The sequence below is a fragment of the Microtus oregoni genome, unplaced genomic scaffold (genome assembly GCF_018167655.1).
Source record: "Microtus oregoni isolate MIOR12 unplaced genomic scaffold, Mior012 000001F_ref0000356, whole genome shotgun sequence".
In the NCBI taxonomy this organism is placed as follows: Eukaryota; Metazoa; Chordata; class Mammalia; order Rodentia; family Cricetidae; genus Microtus; species Microtus oregoni.
The window spans coordinates 73,295,490-73,320,643 of NW_024543060.1; the positions used below are offsets into that span (position 1 = coordinate 73,295,490).

General features: G+C 37.4%; 1 pseudogene; it reads right to left on the bottom strand.

Annotated features, from left to right (window-relative positions):
• Positions 1-364: 364 nt before the first annotated feature.
• Positions 365-11,350, bottom strand: LOC121463701 (annotated as a pseudogene).
• Between the last annotated feature and the right edge of the window lie 13,804 nt (positions 11,351-25,154).

Here is a 25,154-nt window from a genome sequence, read left to right on the forward strand (position 1 = left end):
AGGCTACCAACTTCTCATCTCTGTGGACTACATTAGCATGGATACCAGCATATCAGCATTTCCATTTTTAAAAAATTATCAGCAGAGCAGCTAACAACCCTATTGGAGCTAGGGCTTTGCTTCCACAATAGTTCAGTGTACAGTTATTCATTTCTAATACCTTTTCTTAGAATCATTTTGACTTTTAACTATTTCTACCTCTAGAAATGCAGAGTTTCCAAAAGTTAGTTCTTTAGGGGAATTTAAGACTGAAATTGATCTTGGGTCTCTGTATTCTTCATCTCTTTACACTAAAGCTTCTTCTTCTTCTTCTTCTTCTTCTTCTTCTTCTTCTTCTTCTTCTTCTGATTTGTTTTGAGTATGAAAGTACTTTTAATTTCTTTTCTGCAGGTACAATGGCATACAACTCATCAATTTCTAAGATTTCAAGAAGATCATTAGCAAAAGCTTGAAATGCTGGAAAAAATTTCTCATGTTCTTCCAATTTGTGAATGATGCTTTGTAGGTCTTCAGTTCCTAACCTGTTCATTTGCATCATCATTAATCATCTTACACAGTTTTCCAACTGTGCTGACCACAAAACATAATGAGGATGGACTGTCTAGTCCTAAGAGCTCCCGCAGGTCTCTGACCACATTGTTCTTTTCTCCAAGCCTGGTATACCCTTTATTCCTCTGGGGATATACTTCCTTTAAAGACTGAACATCAAATAGCTTTTGGAAGTGAGAAACAATAGCTCATAACTTTTGAAAGTTTGGCATGTCGGGGCTCTCCTTCTTGTTCTCAGCCTCTTCCAACATGGTATCTACCATAAACAACAGATCTTCTACTTTGACACCTTCATTTTCATCCCCTTTCTTTAAATTATGCCAATGTACAAGTGCTGCACACTATATTTTTAAGGACTTATACAAATCCTTTACTTGCACAGTTTTATGGTTCTCATCTTTTCACAGTGGTGCAAAGTACCACCTCTGTCCAATTTCAGAACCTATCCATCTTCCAAGAAGTCCCACACCCAGGGCAGGAGAGATGGCTTAGCAGGAAGAACCATTGTTGGTCTTCAGAAGACCCAGGCTAAGTTCCCAGTATCCACATGATGCTTCAAAACCATAACTCCAGTTCCAAAGGATCTGACAACCTCTTCTGACCTTTAAAGATGTCAGTTCATCTGCCCACATTTTTACCATAGGAACTAGATGTTCAAATCCACAATCTTGAACAATATCTTTATTGAAGTTTTTGGCTCCTCCCTTGCTCTGTTTATAAATAATCGCTGGAGCTTGAGGATTGTGAATATCTGAATTGATACTGCACAGCAACTGAAAGTATCTCTGGTCAGTTAGGGCCAGTTGATGGCTGTGTCTGCTGGGCTTGTCTTTTTTCTCTAGACCATCAGTCTTTTTTTGATCAATAAGCTCTTGTAATCTACAGCAGCATCACCAGCAGGTCTAGGCTTCTTATTCTAGGAAAACATCTTCCTCTGCCACAGACGGCTCCATCCTGTGATTCTGTTAATCTTCTCACAGGCAAAGCAACTGAATTCTATGCTGTTATGACACGGAATGAAACTTAAGCAAAGAAGTTGACTGAATTCGGTTGAAATCTCCCAAACGATGTATATTCTTCATGGAAGGTTTTTATATTTAGTTTAAATGAATATTTCCTGCAGCATTCTATCTGATTCTGACATCCTAAGCAATCCATTTGCAAGGTCTCATCTAATTAAATAATGTTGTCAGGCTTGGAATGAATTTAGTTCAATCTTACAGTTCAAATTCCATAAGCATTGTAACAAACAACTTTATAATACATGACAAGACTATTAAAATAATCAATCTAAAAACCAGACTCTCAAAAGCCCTTCTAATGAAATTGTTTGTAATTTATTCATGAGTAAATATAATTTCAAACAGAACAAATCACATGCTATATCATTCTGAGAGGTTTAATTTTTTTTCTAGCTGATATATGTGTCCTTCAAGTAACTCCTTCTTATGGTAATGACTTGAGATAGGAATTCTTTGAAAAAGAACCACAAATACTCACTGTTGCATTAATTAAATAAATAATACCAGATCATTTAGATTTAATTAGCAAATCTAATTTTGTCCATCTCTATGATATGGAGATTTAGAAAGTAATTATATTCACATAATAAACTCTTTTGCATGAAATGATCAATTAATGTAGCCAAACAATGTTTTTAAAGAGCAAAATTCCAGTATGTTCAAACAAAATCACTTTGGGTGAGTTTTGTACTGATTAACTTGCTGACTATTGGTTTAAGCCAAGGCGTTCATACTGACCATATGTGTCATTAAGCTTGTGTTTCTTATTGTCTTAGGACCACAACATCATTCTAACGTCATAATTTTTACAGTTTCACTATCTTGAGAGTTAAATTATATAGTATGAAATAATTTAGTTAATAAGATTTATATGGCTAAAATATGGTCTCCTTCAACTTTATAAGCTCATTAACTATTGACTTAGCACTTGCAAGACTTTTTGACATACTCACAGAAAAGATAAATTCATGTCCCTAATATTGCTGAGACTCTGCCTATTGAAAATCTAACCTGTATTTTTATGCATAATTGAAGTGATTCTTTACCAATCTATGTAGTTATTTTTAATGCATCTATAACAAATTTCTAAACAACTGCCTCAGATCTGTTGTTACAATAGCCAGAATATCTGATTGCAGCCCAGTTTTTCCTTATTATTCTGACCTCCTCATAATTGCTTAGATTAATGCTAGTAAGCCTGGAGTAAGTGTCAGTCAGCATTTCAATGCTGGTTTTCGCTATGAACTTTGTAATGGCTGCTTTACTGTATTTTCATACTCTGCTTAATATGAATTTGAAGCAGCTACTACATCTGAACTAGGGTAGGCCATGTAGGAAGCTGTTTATCATAAAACTTAATGTTCAGCTCAGCATCAGGTCAAGTAAGAGCTCACATGATTCAAAATTAATTACAACCATTATTAATTAGAAATGTCTAGTTTTGTGCTATTCTATATAATGATGATATTCACCTCAGGGCATTTATATAACTGTATTCACAAAATTCAAAGTAATATGAAATATCAATTTAAAAAATCAATGTAAAAATCCACTGTATTTTGACAGTAAGATGTCAAAATGGCTTAGGAGATATGGGGCTAAAACCATTAACTCAAGTCTTACATTTTTTTCTGATGTTGGAGTGATTTCTCTTTAATAAAGAAACTGCCTAGACCCATTTGATAGGCCAACCCTTAGGTAGGCGGAGTAAACAGAATGGAATGCTGGGAGAAAGAAGCTGAGTCAGGGAGTCGCCATGATTCTCCCACTCCAGACAGACGCAGGTTAAGATCATTCCTGGTAAGCCAGCTCATGGGCTACACAGATTAATAGAAATGGGTTAAGAGGCTGAAACTAATGGGCCAGGCAGTGTTTAAAAGAATACAGTTTCCGTGTAATTATTTTGGGTAAAGCTAGCCGGGTGGCGGGACACAGCCCGCCACTCCGTATTTCAACAGAGTGGCGCCCAACGTGCTAATGAACTCCACGTAAAACCTGAGAGGGCTTAAGAACACCCTCAAAAAAATTATTTCACTCAACTGGCAACTGAGATAAACCTGGCACACAGGTTACACCCTAAATGATCTGGTTAACAGCGCCCCCATTCAGCAGGAAGCAGTTTGGAGAGAAAAAACTGCGCCAACGTTCCCAAAATATTGTTTGTAAATGTTCCTTCACATTTAAAGGGGGAAATGATATAGGTATGAGTAATTTGCATTGGTGTGGATTTTACAGTCAATTTTGTTATATGTATATGTATTTCTGATCTTGATTAAGGTATTGTGATTGTGTAGTTCATTTTTAAAATGTAATGTATAATTGGGAAATATAGGTTGTTGATGGATAGTCATAAATAATTGTCAAGTTTGTAGTCATGTCACTTAGATTTTCTAGATATATAGAGATATATTTCAGATAGGCATTCTTCATATCTCTCAAAGGCTGCAGAATATGGCATTTAAAATATTTTAATAACTTAGGACTTTTCATGACAATGAGACATATCTGCTCCTGGTGGCACCAGTCTACTTCGAGAGGAAGATGGGCATCGAAGAGGATCCTTATGGAGTTGGATAGCCATTTGGGCAAGAAACTGCTCTTGCCTGGACTGTTGCATAAAATGGACACAGAGAACCTGCAGAGAGAGGACTGCTGAACTTGCCTAAAGGTGAGACGGTCTTTTGGGGTTCATGACTCATGAAAGAGTCTGCGAGACATTCTGCAGGACACAGCAGATAGTGACTGAACTGTCTTTGAAATTTCCTGCTTCATGGAAATGTCTGCTGGATACTATGGGCCTGAAGGCTGAAGATGGATGCCCCAACCATACAAAAGAACTTTGGGTGACTGTCCAGGCAGCAAGATGTCTCTGTCATTTCTAGAGTTTTCTTATTTCTTGTTTACTTAGGTAGTATTATATCCTTCTGGAGTATTTGATGGAGTTGAAGAATGAATAGATAGTTATAGTTTTCCTTAGTTATGATAAAAGATAAAATAGATATAAATATTGTAACTGTAATTCTTGCTTGATAACTGTTTTGCTATATGTAATTTTACTATGTTAAAGTTAAAGCCTTTCTTTTTTGTTTAAACAGAAAAAGGGGAAATGATGTGGGAGTGATTTCTTATTAATAAAGAAACTGCCTAGACCCATTTGATAGGCCAACCCTTAGGTAGGCGGAGTAAACAGAACGGAATGCTGGGAGAAAGAAGCTGAGTCAGGGAGTCGCCATGATTCCTCCACTCCAGACAGACGCAGGTTAAGATCATTCCTGGTAAGCCAGCTCGTGGGCTACACAGATTAATAGAAATGGGTTAGATCAATATGTAAAAGCTAGCCAATAAGAAACTGAAACTAATGGGTCAGGCAGTGTTTAAAAGAATACAGTTTCCGTGTAATTATTTTGGGTAAAGCTAGCCGGGTGGCGGGACACAGCCCGCCGCTCCGTATTTCAACATTTTTCTTCCAGTATCACTCTTCTCCCATCCCACAAAAAGAAGAAAGGGGTAATTGAGATAAGGTGCAGAACCAGTAATTGACACAAAAGGAACAGAAAGCAACATGGAAATTTTCCAAGCTAATAAAAGTACAGCGTATCAGCTCAGGGTGGACAGAATTGTTTTCTACTTTCATCGGTCCATTTGTGACTAGATATTTAATTTTTATATAATTAAGCATATAATAGCTCAAACATCGGGTATGTTTGTGTTCAAAACTGAGCATTTGGCAGAAAGGCAAATTCCTCCTTGCAGGAATTAGACTAAATGTACTATACATGGCTCCAAGAGCATAAACAGGAAACTAAAACATGTTAGGGTAGCCTTAATTTAATAGAGAACTTTGTGACCTAATTTTCCTGTGTCAGTAGAGTATGAGCCACTAAAAAGTCATCCTGATATTCAAGGAATAAGCTTGGTCATCATAAGTCAAGTATAGTAGTTCAGGGATTTAACAACTAAGAATACAGTCAAATAAAGTGATGTATGATGTCCTTTCTCTGGATATTAACTCAGATAATACATATAGAAATACTTTGAAGAAAATATGTTTTGTGTGGTGATTATCTTAGGTATGACCTCTGAATTAGGACTATGACTATGTATTGGAGCCTAGTGGGGCCACCAATGGGTACAGCACCGAAGACAGTGATAACCTCTTTCCTGAATCAACCAGGAGACATTATATTACCAGTGATGGATAGAGCCCCTGAGAACTTCTTCCTCTCATGTACAGATGTTTATGGACCTGTTCTCATACAGACTCAGTATTGTCATTCTCAGAAATGAAAAGTTCATGATATAGCCATGGCTATGCCTTGCTCACAAAATGTCTCTCCTTTTTGCAAATCTTCTGGTTCTTACATTCTTTCTTCCTCTTATGCAATGTTCCCTAAGTGCTGGAGAGGGTGGTATAAGTGTGTGTGTGTGTGTGTGTGTGTGTGTGTGTGTTTTATTTTGGTCATGAAACGGTAGTTTCCCATATGGGGTTTTGAATATGCCATCTTTTTTAGTTATCTTCTCCACATACTTTACCACCACCTCCATTGTTAAACTGTCCATCTCAACTATTCTTCTACTTTGATATTACCTATATCCCACTATATCCCTCTCTTAAGTCAGCCTCCTAATGATCTCTTTCTAGATTTGTGGCCTCTACAGTCATTCTGCATTGATCATTCAGACTTAGAGATTAAAAACAAGAGTCCTCATAAAACAGAGAACAAACAGATAATGTTTGTTTTACTTTGCCTGGGTTACTTCATCAAAATTATTTCCATCAATTTCATCTATTTACCTAAAAGCTTTATAATTTAGTTTTTTCCTGAAAAAATTCTCTTGTGTATATGTATTACATCTTCATTACCCATTTATTTGGTGTTCTGTATCTAGGTGGGCTATGGTACAGCTATTACAGTCCTGGGTATATACCCAAAGGACTTTGCATCCCCTTACCAAGAGGCTTTCTCATCCATGTGTATTGTCACTCTATGTACAATTCTAAATTTAATAACTTAACTAGATTACCTAGAATCAATGCAATATAGAAATAAATTTTAGGAAAAGTAGGTGAAATTTGAGTTTGTCTCAACACTGTGAGACAACTTTTTTTTAGTTTTCTACTAGAATACAACCTTGAAAATGCTGCTTAAGTATTCTGTATTTCATGAATTTGCTACATTCTTTTAATGAAGTGCAATTAAATGAAAATACTACAGAAAAATAAGCACTTATCCTGCATACAAGCAATGCATCTATTTTATATAGAGTGTTTATAAAATGCTATAAGACATATTTTTCAATTCTTGAACTTAAGGAATTTTAAAATGCAAATACAAAATAATTGTGTGCATATGATTACTTTCTAGAAATTAAATAACTTCCCTTTAAGCTAATTTTAGACTATTTCTGTGCCTACTCAATTAAAAATATTATGAAAAGAGTACATTCAGACTATTTGAAGGAATTGTAAACTAACTTCAAAACATTGGTGTGACTTTTTAACAATACTGCTATTATTGTTTTGCTTTGATGAACATTTTTCCTTAAAATTCTTTCTTTTACATCTTTAGTAAGCAGAGCTCCAATGATTTTTAATCTAGATAAATCTTTCCAAGTATATCTTTAGAAAATGGTCTTGAGACATAGAGAGTCTGAGTCCTATATAATCCAATGTGTCTTTTCAAGTCAAGAGGGGTACATGATTATTGCCAGTTAGAAAGCATGGACTCCTATTATCAGGGCTCCTATCTTGTATTGCAGGCCACCATCTATACACGGATCCTCTTCACTATTGCCTGTGTTGTTTGAATATAAGTGACAATGCTGTTCCACGGCTATTGTGACTTCCTGAGCAGCATCCTCCTCCTTGAATGTCACGAAGATCTTCTCTCTGTCACTATCTGTAAAATCCCAGCAGACCTAGCTGTATTCTGCAGAAATGTATCACTGACAGTGGGCATTTGTATCCTGAAGGAACAAAAATTTTAGAATCAGATCATTTGATCAAACTATTGGTCTCCTCCTCTTTGTGATCATAGCTACATGAGTGTTGAAGGTACTCCGAGTTCATGTTCTCATCTTTATGATGGAAGAAAATAATGTGTAACTTGTACTATTCATGAGACCAATTAGGGAAAATGTCAGTAATGAGTGACACTTTGCAGGCCGCATGCAATACAAGAGATGCTTACCTTTGACATTCTCTTCCCCTCCCTTTTTTCTCTCTGAGAAATCCATCTCATGGGAATTCAGTCTTAGAATCAGTAAGTGGAAGACAGTTATTCTGTCTTATGGCATTTTTCATTTATGGCACATTTTAGTCTTTCTCACTTGATGCAAAGGTCAGCCTGGGTCTGTACTGAACTGTTAGCCACTGGGAATTTTGCTTCTCTATCTCTTCATCTAATTTGCATACCAACTATGAGTCAAGTTCTGACACATTCCTGTACAGCTCCTGTATGGTTGGATGGCAGGTGCCTAGAGGAATACCTAAAGCTTGTCAGTTCTACAAGCTGCCATCATATTAAATGTACCTCGTGAAGGTTAAACACTTACGGAGGACTTATTGGCTTCCTTGCTTTCTCACCAGCTTCTGCCAAACCTCCTCAGATTTCTGACATTGCTTCCCAAATCATCAGAGGCCAATTTCGCTGCAGAAATCTGTGAAGCACACATCTTTGTTGCTTGCTCTGTCACTATTTCTGGAATATCTGGATATGAGTCAACTGATTCTTCCATCTGTTTCTTCTCCTAATCCATGACCTCAATCCTCTTCCTTTGAGTTCTATGCCCTTGAAAAGTAATCATTGCATGGGACCTGAGTCAGTGCCCCTTCCCTCATTTTGACTTAATGCTCTGCTGGATCCTTTTCAAGGCAAGGGAATTCATGTGAATTCTCTTCAGACAGTCTTAGATAACGTCTTGTGTCTCATTTTGGGTCTTGATCTCAAATTTCCATGTGGTTATAGGCTAGCTATCTTCCCTTTTTATAACAAAACTGAGGTGTATAAATGTGAGGACAAAATTAAAATATGAAAGATTTATTCACAAAGATGTATTTAACTCAAATATGAAATATTTGAAATATGGCCCTGTTGATAATTGTAGATTTATTATGTGTGTATATTTTTAGTCTTCTACTATTATATTTATAATAAAATGTGGTGATGAATGGTTTTCTGTATATGTTATCTTCTATACAAGCTTGCATCTTTTTAGACTGAATGATTCTTTTATGGAGAGTCAATGCATTTCCAGTTGAAGGCTCATTATTATATAGATTAGTAATATATATATATATAAACTATTTCTTACAAATGTGACAACAAAATGTTGTTGCATATTTTAGATCTTTAATATATGTGTAACATATGTATAAGAGGTTAAATATTTGTGTCACTGGCAGTGATTAACACTTTATATAATATCCTTTTATTCTGATTTTGCTTATATATTTTGGAGAGATGTTTTCCTTTTAATCCACAAACGATAGCATCCTTTGGTGTGTAAAAGATAAGTAACTAAATTGAAAGAAAATTTAATACCTTTCTTTTTTTTTTTTTAGTGAAAATAGTTTTTTGCCTTATGTAATATATCCCGATTACACTCCCCCACTTTTCACCTCTCAGTTCCTTCCCACCTCCCTTTCCATCCAAATACACCCCCATCTGTCATTAGAAAACAAACAGGCTTCCAAGGGATAAAGATAATCTTTTTAAAAAATTATAGTGCAATAAGGTAAAATAAAAACATGCTGGGATAGGATTTAAAAAAATTGAAGGAAAAGAGCCCAAGAGAAGGCTCAAGAAACACATATGTTCAGAGACCAACTCATTGGCACACTCAGGAATGAAATAAAACAGTGAACTGGAAGACATAATATATATACAAATGACGTATACGGTAAAAAGAGAGAAAATATAAATAAAATAAGAATTGAGATAAAGAATTTTAGAAAAGCGCTGACACAGCCAGAAGACAAAAATCATCCATAGATGCCCTTGCGTTCATTTTCTGTTGGACATGTTCTGCGGGCACGAGGCCTACCTTTAAGAGAGTTTGTATCCTTCAGTAAGACTCCCTTGGCAAAACTAAATTTTTATTTGCAAGTGGTTTAAGCCAGAGATAACTTCTGAGTTAGGGATGGAGGCATGTGTCTACCCCACCTTTCAGTTCCAGTACTCCATTTGTTAAGATACTCATGCAGACCTTGTGTATGCTGCCACAGTCTCTGTGAGTTTATAAATGTGTCATTCTTGTTTATTTTGACGGCTTTGTTTCTTCGGTGTCTTCTCTCCTAGCTTTTACACCCTTTCTACCAGCTCTTCCCTAGGGTTCTCTGTACTCTGAAGAGAAGGGAATTGGTGGAGATACCAATTTAGAGCTAGGTGGTCCAAGGTCTCTCATTCGGCTTATCATCTCCCTACGCATCTCTGTATTTGTTCCCATCTGCAGCAGGATGGAGCTTCCCTGATGATGACTGAGCAAGGCACTGATCTATGAACAGAGCAGAATGTCATTATGAGTCACTTTATTGCTACTTTTTTCAGTAGAACCGTAACATTTGGTTTTACCCTTCATTCCTGGGCTATCTAGTCTTAAGTTCTTGGTTACTAATGTCAAGTATGGGTTCCATCTCATGGAGTGGGTCTTAAGTCAAATCAGATATTGGTTGGTTACTTCCACAAGCTCCGTGCCACCAAAGAAACCAGTGTAGACCAAAGAACTTGCATTTCCTCTTTGGTAGAGTACAAAGGATAGGCACTAGCTCTACTTATCCATGTTCATTGAGTTATGCAGGTGCTGTCTTTAGCAATGGACATTTGCTGTCAGTTTGGGGACAGCAGCCTTTAGCCTTGAAACAGCCTTGGTTGTTTGGGATTCCCATGAGATGCATTTGTCCAACAGCTCAGTTAGATGTAACCTATTCCCAGTATGGGAAGTTTCATTTGGTGATAAGAGATGTACAGGGAAGTCTCAGTTTCTCCCATTTTTTTGGCAAACATATATATTTAGATCACATTCAAATATGTATGTGTTTTCGGAAGTTTCTACTCTATAGGGTTTCAATACCACCCCTGAATTGGCATTTAATGTTAGCACTTTCTCCCATTAATTGCTTCCTCATGTCCCCCTTTCCTCCTCCTCTTCTTCACTTGATCCTTTGGTTCCAGCCCCTGAATCTATACATAACTATGAATTTTATTCCACTTCCCCTTGGATCTCTATCTGTTCCCTTGTAGTTCCTTAAACTATACACAACCTCTTTCAATCTATGGATTGTGTCTTACTTATCATTGGTTTTAACAGTTACTCTCCACATGTAAGTGACTACATACTGTACTGTTTTCTCTTTATCTTTGAATACCTCAGGATGATTTTTCCCCTAATTTTATGCATTTACCAATGAAGTTCATTATTTCCTTAATTTTAACAGGTGAGTAATATTCTACAGTGTAAATACACCACATTGTCTTTAACTGTTATTCTGTTGAAGGATATTTATGTTGTTTCCAATTTCTGTCTATTACAAAAATACCAGGAATCAACATGATTGAACAAGCATTTCTGTGTTGGTAAGAAATGTCCTTTGGGCATATAACAAAGAGTAGTATAATTGGATCTTGCCATAGATGAAGTCACATCTTCCTAAGGTTCGACCATACTGTTTTCCATAGTGGCTGTACAAGTTTGTACTACCATAAGCAAGGGATGAGTGTTCACCTTACTCCATATCCTTGCCAGCATGTGCTGTCATTTGTGTTGGTGATCTTAGCCATTCTGACAGGTGTTAGATGAATTCTCCAAGTAGTTTTGATTTGTATTTCACTGATAGCTTGGATGCTGACCGTTTCTTTTTCTTTTTTTTTTGAGTATTTTTTTTAATTTTTTTATTTTAACCTCTGTTTTTTTTATTTTATTTTATTTTTTTTAAATTTATTTATTTATTAAAGATTTCTGCCTCATCCCCGCCACCGCCTCCCATTTCCCTCCCCCTCCCCCAATCAAGTCCCCCTCCCTCATCAGCCCAAAGAGCAATCAGGGTTCCCTGACCTGTGGGAAGTCCAAGGACCACCCATCTCCATCCAGGTCTAGTAAGGTGAGCATCCAAACTGCCTAGGCTCCCACAAAGCCAGTACGCTGAGTAGGATCAAAAACCCATTGCCATTGTTCTTGAGTTCTCAGTAGTCCTCATCGTCCACTATGTTCAGCAAGTCCGGTTTTATCCTAGGCTTTTTCAGACCCAGGCCAGCTGGCCTTGGTGAGTTCCCGATAGAACATCCCCATTGTCTCAGTGTGTGGGTGTACCCCTCGCGGTCCTGAGTTCCTTGCTCCTGCTCTCTCTCCTTCTGCTCCTGATTTGGACCTTGAGATTTCAGGCCAGTGCTCCACTGTGGGTCTCTGTTTCAGTCTCCTTTAATCGCCTGATGAAGGTTAATATTCAGGAGGATGCCTATAGGTTTTTCTTTGGGTTCACCTTCTTATTTAGCTTCTCTAGGATCACGAATTATAGGCTCAATGTCCTTTATTTATGGCTAGAAACCAAATATGAGTGAGTACATCTCATGTTCCTCTTTTTGGGTCTGGCTTACATCACTCAGGATAGTGTTTTCTATTTCCATCCATTTGTATGCAAAATTCAAGAAGTCCTTGTTTTTTACTGCTGAGTAATACTCTAATATATATATATATATATATATATATATATATATATATATATTCCATACTTTCTTCATCCATTCTTCCATTGAAGGACACCTAGGTTGTTTCCAGGTTCTGGCTATTACAAACAATGCTGCTATGAACATAGTTGAACAAATGCCCTTGTCATATGATCGGGCATCTCTTGGGTATATTCCCAAGAGTGGTATTGCTGGGTCCAGGGGTAGGTTGATCCCGAATTTCCTGAGAAACCGAAACACTGCTTTCCAAAGTGGTTGCACAAGTTTGCATTCCCACCAGCAATGGATGAGGGAACCCCTTCCTCCACAACCTCTCCAGCAGAGGCTATCATTGGTGTTTTTGATTTTAGCCATTCTGACAGGTGTAAGATGATATCTCAAAGTTGTTTTGATTTGCATTTCCCTGATCGCTAAGGAGGTTGAGCATGACCTTAAGTGTCTGTTGGCCATTTGAACTTCTGTTGAGAATTCTCTGTTCAGCTCAGTGCCCCATTTTATAATTGGGTTGATTAGCCTTTTACGGTTTAGTTTCTTGAGTTCTTTATATATTTTGGAGATCAGACCTTTGTCAGTTGCGGGGTTGGTGAAGATCTTCTCCCAGTCAGTGGGTTGCCTTTTTGTCTTAGTGAATGTGTCCTTTGTTTTACAGAAGCGTCTCAGTCTCAGGAGGTCCCATTTATTCAATGAGGCCCTTAATGTCTATGCTGCTGGGGTTATATGTAGGAAGTGGTCTCCTGTGCCCATGTGTTGTAGAGTACTTCCCACTTTCTCTTCCATCAGGTTCAGTGTTTTCGGACTGATATTGAGGTCTTTAATCCATTTGGACTTAAGTTTTGTGCATGGTGATAGATATGGGTCTATTTTCATTTTTCTACAGATTGACATCCAGTTTTGCCAGCACAATTTGTTGAAGATGCTCTCTTTTTTTCCAATGTATACTTTTAGCTCCTTTATCAAAAATCAGGTGTTCATAGGTTTGTGGGTTGAAGTCAGGGTCTTCTATTTGATTCCATTGGTCGACTTCTCTGTTTTTATGCCAATACCAAGCTGTTTTCAATATTCTAGCTCTGTAATAGAGTTTGAAGTCAGGGATGGTAATGCCTCCAGACAATCCTTTATTGTATAAGATTGTTTTGGCTATCCTGGGTTTTTTGTTTTTCCATATAAAGTTGATTATTGTCTTCTCCAGATCTGTGAAGAATTTTGATGGGATTTTGATGGGGATTGCATTGAATCTATAAATTGCCTTTGGTAGAATTGCCATTTTTACTATGTTGATCCTCCCAATGCAAGAGCAAGAGAGGTCCTTCCATTTCCTGGTATCCTCTTCAATTTCTTTCTTCAAGGACTGTTTCTTTAACTGATTCTTAGCCATTTGCATCTCCTCTGTTGAGAATGCTCTGTGTAGATTTGTGCCCTATTTTAAAATTGGATTACTTGGTTTTGTGATACCTAGTACCTTTATATATTTTTGGTATCAACCCTCTATCGGATATGGAGTTTGTGCAAATCTTTTCCCATTTGTAGCTGTCATTTTGTCCTATTGACGATGTCCTTTGCCTTTCAGAAGCTTTTCAGTTTCATACGCTCTCATTTATTAGTTACTAATCTTAGTGCCTGTGCTGTTGGTGTTCTGTTCAGAAAGTTGTCTACTGCGCCGATACATCCAAGGCTATTCCTGACTTCCTGGTCTGCCAGGTTCATGGTATCTTGTTTTATGTTGAGACCTTTAATCCACTTGGACTTGAATATTGGGCAGAATAATAGGTATGGGTCTATTTGCATTCTTTTACATGCACCCATTCAGTTTGTGGAGCACCATTTGTTAAAGGCGTTGTCTTTTTTTTTTCTCCAGTGTGTATTTCTGGCTTCTTTATAACAAAAATGTGTCCATAGGTGTGTAGATTTATATCTGGGTCTTCTGTTTGATTCCATTGATGAACATGTCTGTTTTTATACCAATACCATGCTTTTTTATTACTAAAACCTGAAATTGGGAATGATGAGACCTCCAGCACCATTTTTATTGTTTTGGATTTTTTTCAGCTATTCTGTTTTTGTTTGTTTGTTTTCTCATATAAAATTGAGTATTGTTTTTTTTCAAAGTCTCAAAAGAATTGTATTGGAATTTTGATGGGGATCTCATTGAACCTATAGATTGTTTTGGGCAAGATGACTATTTTTACTATGTTAATCCTACCAATCCATAAGCATGGTAACTTTTTTCCATCTTCTGGTATTTTCTTCAAAGACTTGAAGTTGTTATCATACAAGTCTTTCACCTGCTTTGTTAGGATTATCCCAAGATATATTATTTGAGGTTATTGTAAAAGGTGTTGCTTCCCTTTCTCAGTTTGTCATTCATGTATAGGAGAGCTACTAATTTTGTGAGTTAATGTATCTACTCTGCTAAGTGTTTTTCAGCTGTAGGAGTACTCTGGTGGAATTTTTAGGGTATGTATATTATAATATCATCTGCAAATAACAACACTTTTGACTTCTTCCTTTCTAATTTTTATCCTTTTGATCTTCTTCATTTGTTTAATTGCTCTAGCCAAGACTTCAAGAACTATATTGAATAGGTATGTAGATAGTGGAAAATCTTGTCTTGTTTCTGATTTTCTTAGAAATGCTTTGAGTGTTTTTCCTTATAAGTCGATGTTGACTATTGGCTTGCTATACGGAGCCCTAATTTTGTTTAGGTATATTCCTTACATTCTCATTCTCTCTAGATTTTTTATTATGAAGTTGAATTGGATTTTTGTAAAAGGCCTTTTCTGTATATAATAAAATGATCACTTTTTTTTCAGTTTATTTATGTGATGGATTACATTTATCAATTTACATATGTTGAATCATCCCTGGATCTCTGGGTTGAAGCAGACTTGATCATGGTGGGTAGTCTTTTCGTTGTGTTCTTGTATATGATTTGAAAGTATTTTACTGAGATTTTTGCATATGTAGTTTTAAGGGAAATTTGTCTGTAATCGTTTTGCTCTTGTTAGGTTTTTATGTTGGGTATCAGGGTAACTGTGGCCTAATAAAATGGCAAGGTTCCTTCTGTTTTTGTTTTGTGGAATAATTTGAGCAATTATCTCTTCTTTTAAAGTCTGGTAGAATTTTACGATAAAACCATCTGGCCCTGAGCTTTTCTTATTTGTTTGTTTAGCAGACTTAATGACTGCTTCTATTTTTCTAGGGATTTTAGAGCTGTTTAAATTGTTCATCTGATCTTCCATTAACTTTGCTAAGTGGGATGTGTCAAGAAAAGTGTCAATTTGTTTTTGTTTTTCAAATTTGGTGGCATACTGGTTTCTAAAGTGTACCTTTAAAATTCCCTATATTTCTTTAGCATTCGTCATTTTCCCCTTTTAATCTCTAATTTAGTTAATTTGGATAATCTAGCCTCACCTTTTAATTAATTTGAATAAGTGTTTTCTATCTTATTGACTCTTCAAAGAATCAGCTCTTTATTTCATTGATTCTTTTTACTGTTTTTTTTTGTTGCCTGTTTCTATTTTATTGATTTCAGTCGTGAAGTTTGATTACTTTTGTATTCTACTACTTTTGTGTATTATTCCTTCTTTTTGTTCTAAAACTTTCAGGTTGCTGTTAAATCAATTGTATGAGATGTCTTCGATATTTTCATGGAGGTATTTAATGCTATGAACTTGCTTCGTAGAACTGTTTTCATTGTATTCCATAAGTTTGGGAATGCTTATATTTATTTTCATTCAATTCTAGAAACTCTTTGTTGTTTTGATCCGTTTTTCATTTAGTAGTGAATTGTTCAGTTTCCAGGAATTTGTAAGCTTTCTGTTGTTTCTGTCATTGTTGAGGTCCAACATTAGTCCATAGTGTTCTGATAGGATGCAGAGTGTTATTTCAAATTCTTTTGTCTTTTGAAACTTGATTTTTGTCTAAGTATGTGGTCAGTTTTGGAGAATGTTCCATGAAGTTCTCATAAGAAGGTATACTTTTCTGTATTTGGGTGAAATGTTCTATACATATCTGCTAGGTCCATTTGGTCTATTATGTCATTTAGCTCCAGCATTATGTTTAGTTGTCTAGATCACCAATCTATTGGAGTCAGTGTCATACAGAAGACTCCCACTTCAGAATCTGGACTCAATATGTGATTTAAGCTGTATTAACATGGGTGCCCATTAAGCTTATCAACATGGGTGCCCATTGTGTTTGGTGCTTCGATTTAAGGACTGCAGTGATCTCTTGAGGAATTTTTCTTTGAGTATGTTGTGTCCTTCCATTTCTCTTTGGGTAAGTTTTGGTTGTTTTAATTATTATACGCCAAAGGGAATTTCTTCATTTCTTTCCTAATTGAATCAATTTCGTATTGCATCATGTTTTGGCTGTATGTTGCCTGATAGGGACTCTAGTGTGATCTTGCCAGGTGAGACCACTGTGGACGCCCGGTAAAATGTGCTTCTATGTATTGAGTCCTGACATTGAGAAATGAAGATGGGCTAGGAATGGCTAAGAAGAACCACAGGATACCAAGGTGTTCCAACAAGATCTGCTTAGTACCCTGGGAAGGGGGGCAGAGAATGAGGAGAGGCCTTTTAGATGATCTGCTACGGAGCTGGGGGAATTGAAGTTGGAGGAAAGAAGGGAGAGTGACGATCTAAAGGCTGCCTACTTTGAAGTCTCGGAGATCTAAAGACCTGTTTCGCTGGTAGACTTTGCTGCTGGGTTCTCAGGGAATGCCTGATGGAGTTGGGGGCTGAAATAATGTGATGAATTAGGGGAAGGAAAATTGATGGGGAAGATGTGTATGATCCGCTGGAAATAAGGCACAGCACACAGGGAGGGGATAATGCCACAGGCAGTTTTATTGGAGCTGGGAGTAAGTCTAGGGCATTGGATTTGGAGATAAGGAGGGAGAGGTGAAGATCTCCATCTAGCTTACCTGCCTCCCGGGCCTTAGTACGGGGGGTGAATTTTCAATTTTCATTCCTAAAAGCTTTTAATATATGCTTTCCATGATATGTACACTGGAATATAATTTTAAATTTGCTTTTGCTTGTCATTAAACAGCCTAAATGTTTTGTAGATCCATATATCTCGACTTATATTTATATGAGAATTTGCACCTATAAATTAATGAATTACAAGTTACTAAGTGGATTTAAGCTTCTAGGTTGGAAGGCCTTCCTACTCTCAGACTGTGAAAATGCCCAGTCATGTGATCTGCCACAAGAATGGGCTTATATTGTTTAAACTGGGTTAGCATCCCTTCTATTGGTCTGCAGTGATGTGCTAATGCCCCTTCCCCTCAGGTTTTTTTTTTAATCTTAATAGCATTTAACATTATCAAATAAAATTGATAATTTCATGATTTCAAAGTTTTTTAAATTTTGTGTGTGTTTATGGAGGTCAGAAGTCCATGTCGGGTTTCTTCTGCTACTATTCTCTACCTTGTTATATTAAGACAAGGTAGAACTATATTTGGAGCTCACCAACTGGCTAGGCCGCTTGGCCAGTGAACTCCAAGGATCTCCTTCCTTTATTTTCTACCTCTAATGCCAGAGTTTCAGGTCCTTACCATCCTACTTGGTATTTACTTGGGTGCTGGGGACTCACACTCGGGTCTTCATGCTTATACTTTACTAATTAATTTTAAATTAACTAATAATAGTGGGGGAAAGATGACTCTATCATGTTATAAATGATATAAATTCTTTCTAGAAAATAATTTCTGGATAATTTAGATTAAAATACAGGATATTTTAGAAACTAATAGTCCCTTCCTCTGATGTCTTCACAATTGCCATTTTCTATGGAAGTTATGGAAGTGTATTTTCAGACAAGAAGGAGCAGAATGTTTTTAGCTGGGTCGAGGCGTATGCCTCTCTCTACACTCAGAATGGTTGAGTTATGGCATTCCTGCAAGACACCATTACCATTTTCTGAGTTATTTCGGGAGCAGTATTTACCTTTCAACTTTAATTTGTTTCTTTGTGGTAAAGTAAGAAACTAATGTCTCTTTCCAGCTAGAACTCTATGCAAGAGTAGAAAGGGTACTTCAACTGGCCTTCCCTAGTAACCAGATTGGTGACGACCGCAACTATCATCAGAGAGCCTTTATCCAGCAACTGACTTTGCAGAGATTCATGGCCAAGCACCAGACTGAGTTCCTGCAATTCAGATGAAGAGAGGGAGGATGGATTACCTGAGCAGGGGTGGGGAGCAAGATCATGATGGGGAAACCCACAGAGACAGCTGACCAGAGCTAGTGGGGGCTCAGGGATTCTAGACCAACAGCTGGAGAGCCTGTATGGGACAAAACTAGGCCCCCTGTATGAGGTCAGCAGTTTTGTAGCTTGATCTGTATGAGGGACACCTGGTAGTGGGACCAGCCTATCCCTGGTACAAGAGCTAGCTTCTTGGAGCCTATTTCCTATAGTGAGATGCCTTGCTCAGCCTTGATACAGGGAGGAGGGGCTTGGTCCTTCGTCAACCTAATTTGGCAGGCTATGTTGACTCCCCAAGGGAGGACTCACCCTTTCTGAAGAAGAGATAGGGTAAAGGTGTGGGGGGGCGCATGAGAAGGAAAGGGAGGTGGAACTCGGTTGGTATGTAAAATGAATAAAAAATTATAATAAAAAATGAAAACAGTAGTAATTGCTGAGTTTAAATCATAGTGTCTATCATATAGTTGAATTCAATTAATCACTTACTTTAGTTACTGAAGTTTGACTTCATTTATGTGACCTTTCAGGTTTGAAAAGATTGAAACATGTAAGAATATATATTTATATTATATATTAAGAATGTATATTTATATTATACAACAGAAAGATAGCGTGGAAATTGGATAATATGAATCTTCTAATGTAAGGTGATGTGATAGAACAAAAAGGCAACTTGGAGCAAGGAAAGGAAGCTTTGGGGGATGCTCTTTCCTCAAACATTGGGAGAATAACCTTGGAAAATTCATTGACTGATGAAGGTGAGGTGGTTGCTAGTGGAATATAAAGTAAACTATGGAACACTCAACCCACACCCTGTGAAAAGGGCCTGGTATGGCTGCATCATGCATTCCAAAGGCCATGACATTTCTCTGGAGAGAAGCTGAGGTTGACATTTGGCATGTGGTGCCAGAGTTGTGTCCTCCTTTATCCTGATTTTGTCTCTTCGTTCTTATACTTCAGCAGCTTGGAAAATTTTTTCTTTTTCCAAGTGCTCAAATATCTCTTAGCAGTAATTTTAGGCATGAAATGCCATTGTCACTCTGTGAATGCATTTGGAAGAAATAACACAAGTCAGCAAGTTCTTGTGGAAGTGTGTTTTGGTTAAATTATCCTTAATGACTTGTTAGAAAACCAAATGGCAAGGGAAAATCAAATGACATTATCTAGCTTTTCCCTCATTGTCACCTTAGTAAAACTGCAGGAAATGATATAGAAACAGATCAATTGTTCCTGTCTATGAATAGTAATGTACTTTTGTGTGGTTTTCAGAATTTGACTTAGTGCAAGTTATTGTTGGTGAGAGTTATAAAATACAAGTGGTACAATAAGGAATTAACAATGCATTCTTTAACACCTTGTATAGTAGTTGTTTTTTTCTTGATTGAGCCATTGTTTCAATGGACTAGTTAAAACGTTGAATATCGATAAAATTGCATTCTAAATATTGCAATATAAAGATAGTGTGATAGTTGTTACTACTAGGCATGACAGGAATATAGCATTCAGGTTTAAAAATTATGAGCTGCGTAAAATACAGGAAAAGAATTGTCATGTCCTCAGTTACCTAAAATGTGGCAACTGCAGATGAAAGTACCTGAGGGGATAATTATGAGGGCAAATAAAGTGTGCATAAAGCCATTAATATATTTATCGCATGGAATGCACATGGTTCTAGTTAGTAAAGATGGAAAATCTGACATCAGCTTCTATCATATACTTCTACATGTTTGCTTCCATGTGAATTTAGAAATGAAACTTATTGACATATATCTACGTATAGAAAGAATAGAGATGATTTAACCAATATCATCTATGACATATAAATTCGTATTTATGATGTATGTTTTGTTCTAAAAGCCTGTTAATAAACCTTGCATAATTTCCAGATCTACAAGTTAGGATTTAAGTTTAAGATTTAGTAAACACAAGAATACGTGTATATGTATTTTTGGCACTTTTAAGAAGTTTTGTAATTTCTGTCCTGAACATATGATGTTGTAGCTGGCATGATTATTTAAAATAAGCAATTCCCTTTTTCAATTTTAAAAATCTGTGGATCAGGTAATGCTCTAATTTCTTTTCTGGCATTAATTTGCAACTGCATTATCCAAGAAGATTAGCATTTATGGTATTTAAAATGTAAATAAATACAAATTATTTTAAAATTGTTATCACAGTAATTTAATGTGGCATCACATATTAAAGACTCTTACTAGAAAATGACTTGTTACACTGTACTTGCTGTGACTCAACAGTCTACCAAAGTCACACAGGGGGAGAGGTTGCACTGTTGGACAATAACTATAGGGTATCTCCATCACGGCATGGTCTCCTGACCAGTACTGTCTTACAGAATCCTAAGAACCATGCCTGTTCTTGAGGACTATTCTAATTTGGCTCACTGTCTTGGTTTGAATATGAAAAGACCCCATAATTCATGTCTTTTCATATTTGGCCCCCGCACGGTGGTGCTGATTCTGGTAGTTATCTATCCTCTCAGAGGGGCAGCCTCGCTGGCAAAAGTCTCTGTAGGTGTGGGCATTGACCAATAGTGCCTGATACATCATAGTGCTGGTAGAATGGAGCCATTCTAGCTGTGAGTTCCCACCCCATTGCCATACCTTTCCCAGTGAGCTGCACCCTATACAGCCCATTAAAATAAACCTTCTGTTAAATTGCGTAGCAGAGAAAAAAGGAACTAAAATACCTCTGAAGCTTGAAATAGTTTTTGCAATTAGATTTGCTTTACAATCAAGTTTAAGGTTTGAATAATTCAGCTGTTCACTTTCTTTAGTTTCCGTTAAAATAAAATTACATTATTTTCTCCTTTCCCTTTCTACCCTCCATCTCTCTTCTGACTCCAATTTCTCCTACTCCCTCCTTTCTTTATTATTGTATTTTAATTGTATTTTAATACATGCATGTACAAACACACAAACTTATCTATAATGCATAAATATAAACTTCTTAAAGTTTAAAAGTAGCCAAAACTATTAATGCATAAATATATAGATACAACCTTCTGATTCTATTTAGTGGTGCTTATATATACATGATTTTTAGGGATGACCACTTGGTATTGGATAACCTAGCTCATCTCGAAAGATGGCAGCTGTTATTTCTTGTAGGTCCCTGTCTAGGAATGGAGTCCCTTAAAATTTCCCTTTCATATCTGCGTGCCTATTAGTGTTGCCGTTGTTGGTGTCCGTTTTGGTAACCACAAAGTTGTGGTATTGTGGCTATGGGTCCCTGTGGTTTCTAGGAAACACGATGTTATACTTCTCAATCCATCTTTCCTCCTCATCTTCTTCATTGTTCCCTAAACCTCAGGTGCAGGAGCTGCATTGTAGCTTGACTAGAGTGGTTTTCTGTGGTTTCCATCTTCTGACAGGAGAAGGTTTTCTTGATTAGGGGTGAATCTGTACTTATTACTGAGTGTAAGGATAAATATTTAGAATATTTAGCAAATATGAGTGGTGAAATCGTTTTATCTATGACCCATGACCTTACTAGTCCCACGTAGTTGGCTAGGTTTACAATACCAGGAATTATTCTCCTTTTGTTGAGCATGCCTTACATTCAAACAGCTGTGGTTACTACCGAGATGTGGATGTCATTAGAGCATCCTTAAGGATATCTTGCCTTGCTGGTCATTGTTGTGATTCACAGGCATCACAGTTCGGGGGGAAACTAAAGCCCCTCCTCCCCTATTCACTTTCTGGTACAGACCTTATAGGCCCTGTGCATGCTGCCTCAGTCTCTGAAGTTCGCATGTATTTTATCATGCTGATTTAGAAGGCCTTATTTTATGGATATACTCCATCTCCTCTGGCTCTTATACTCTTCCCATCTCTTCTTCTGTGTGATCCTCTGATCCCTGAAGAGAGGAATTTGATGGAAACATCCCATTTAGGGCTTTGTGTTCCATATTCTCTCATTCTTCATATAGTGTCTGGCTCCATCTGTTCTCATCTGCTTCAGGAGGAGACTCCACTGATGATGGCTGAGCGAGGCACTAGTCTATGAGTAGAGAAGAATATCATTAGAAGTTGTTTTATTGGAACATTTTTGTGAATTTTCTTTTGTTTTAGAATTGTATTTGATTTCCCCTACATCATCTGGGCTGTCCAGTCTCAGGACTGTGGTCACCCAAACAGTGCCAAGTATTGTTGACAAAGGTTTCTGTCCCACCAGGTCCCACAGCCATTCGGTCCCAAAGAAAACACACAGAGGTCTACATTAATTATAAACTGATTGGCCTATTAGCTCAGGCTTCTTATTAACTCTTATAACTTATATTAGCCCATAATTCTTGTCTGCATTAGCCACATGACTTGGTACCTTTTTTAGCGAGGCAATCACATCTTGCTTGCTCTGTGTCTGGCTTCTGACAGTGTCTGGGTGACAACTGCAGAAGGACTCTTTTTTCCTCCCAGAATTCTCATCGCCCCACCTCTACTTTTTGCCTAATCACCCCTCCTATATTTCCTGCCTGGCTACTGGTCAATCAGCATTTATTTAAAATATGAGTGACAGGGTACAGACCATTGTCCCACAACAAGGTATAGTTCCCATCTCATGTAGTAGGCTGCAAGTTCGATCAGATACTGATTGGTTACTCCCATAAGCTTTATGCTACTACTACACTGGCATACATTCTAAAAATTTGTGGTCTGGTTGGTGTTTGTTTCTCTATTGGTAGCATGAAGAGTAACTTCCTGTACCAAAAATGTTAAAATATAGGGGTGAAGTTTCTCTGTACTCACTAGCTCTACTTCTCCATATTGAATGAGTTGTATAGGTGTTGTCTTGCAATAGGGTTTTGCCATCAGCTTATGGAGAATGTAAGAGTCAAATTTTTAGTGTTTTCCCAGTGGTTGCATTATTCAAAAAAAAAAAAAAACTGGGAAAGAATTTACCTGGCAACACAAACCTGAATTTCCAGTTTCCCAAATTGAGGTTTCCCTTGTCACTGTTTGTCCAATATCATGTAGGTAAAAGAACTTGCCGTGTTTCACATGGTTTACTCTTTAGGCTGATGCTCCCTACTGCTATTTTTCCCTTTTCCCTATTTTTAAAAATGAAAATAGATTTTTTTCATATAATATATTATGGTTTACCCATGTCCAACTCCTCCCAGATCTCCCCCTCCTTCCCTTCCACCCAAATCTATATCCTTTTTTTCCTCTTTCATGAGAAAACAAACAGGCATCTAAAAAAAAATAATGAAATATTTCTGTGTACCTCTGTAGCATCGCCCCCTGAATGGTTGCCTAATTTCCTTGTCTTCATTCCAAATTGCATTGCCTGTTTTCATCCTCGCTGCTTTCAAGTTTCTCATTCTTGTTGCTTTGCAATGACCATGCTACAGTTACACATGTTTGCAAAATACCACAAATCTAATGATAGAGGAAAAAACAAACGCCTAACCCCCAAATCTCAGAAGAACCATGAAATGACAGAAGATAAAATGACCGTCTCCCGCTCTCCTCCCAAAGTCTGTGAAGGTGGTGATACTCAGGGGTGGTCAGGAGCACAGCCTGATGTGGGAGTAATTTCTTATTAATAAAGAAACTGCCTAGACCCATTTGATAGGCCAACCCTTAGGTAGGCGGAGTAAACAGAACGGAATGCTGGGAGAAAGAAGCTGAGTCAAGGAGTCGCCATGATTCTCCCACTCCAGACAGATGCAGGTTAAGATCATTCCTGGTAAGCCAGCTCGTGGGCTACACAGATTAATAGAAATGGGTTAGATCAATATGTAAAAGCTAGCCAATAAGAAACTGAAACTAATGGGTCAGGCAGTGTTTAAAAGAATACAGTTTCCGTGTAATTATTTCGGGTAAAGCTAGCCGGGTGGCGGGACACAGCCCGCCGCTCCGTATTTCAACAGAGTGGCGCCCAACATGCTAATAAACTCCACATAAAACCTGAGAGGGCTTAAAAAGGAGAGAGAGAGAATTTAAGACAGCTTTTTGCTGTTTGTGGGTTGCGTGCCGCAAAGAAATTGTCCTGACTCAGCAGCAGGAAAAAACTGGCTGTTTTAAAATGCCGGCTTTCTGGGCTATGCCGCCATTGCGATCTCTGTCTAGCTCCTGCGGGAGACAGAGCTTTTGAATGGAGCATTTGGAGTAAAGCTCTACGGCTTGCTTGATGGCAATGTGGACTGCTGTGTGCCTGGAACTGTGTGTGGCTCAGGGGCACCAAATGGCTCTGAGACAGGAGCGGCTTGGCTCAGCTCTGCCATGCTGAACTGTGCTGGTCTCAGGCAGGAACTACCGTAATTACCATAAAAACAGCGCATTTAAGGTTTCAACTGGGCAGGACACAGGCGGTACCGTATTACCTGTACATGGTGCAACTTAAGTTTTTAAGAACTGCTTAACATTTTAATAAATGCTCCTGGATAATAAAAAAATGTTACAGATTCACAATAAAACAGATTCAGACATAAAAGACCACACTGTTGGATGAATGTACGTAGGCTTGAGAGAGAGAATAAAAAGAATATAGAGAATAAAGTTAATGGTTTAAAAAAAAAAAAGGTAAAGTCTTTAAAGAGACAGAGTACAGATAGTTAAGAGATTAAAAGAAATAAAAAAAATAAGCCACGTAAAAATGGAAAATTCACAGAGAGTCTGGATTATGTACATTGTGCTTTCTTTAAAATTTTTGACTGTAAAGGAGCT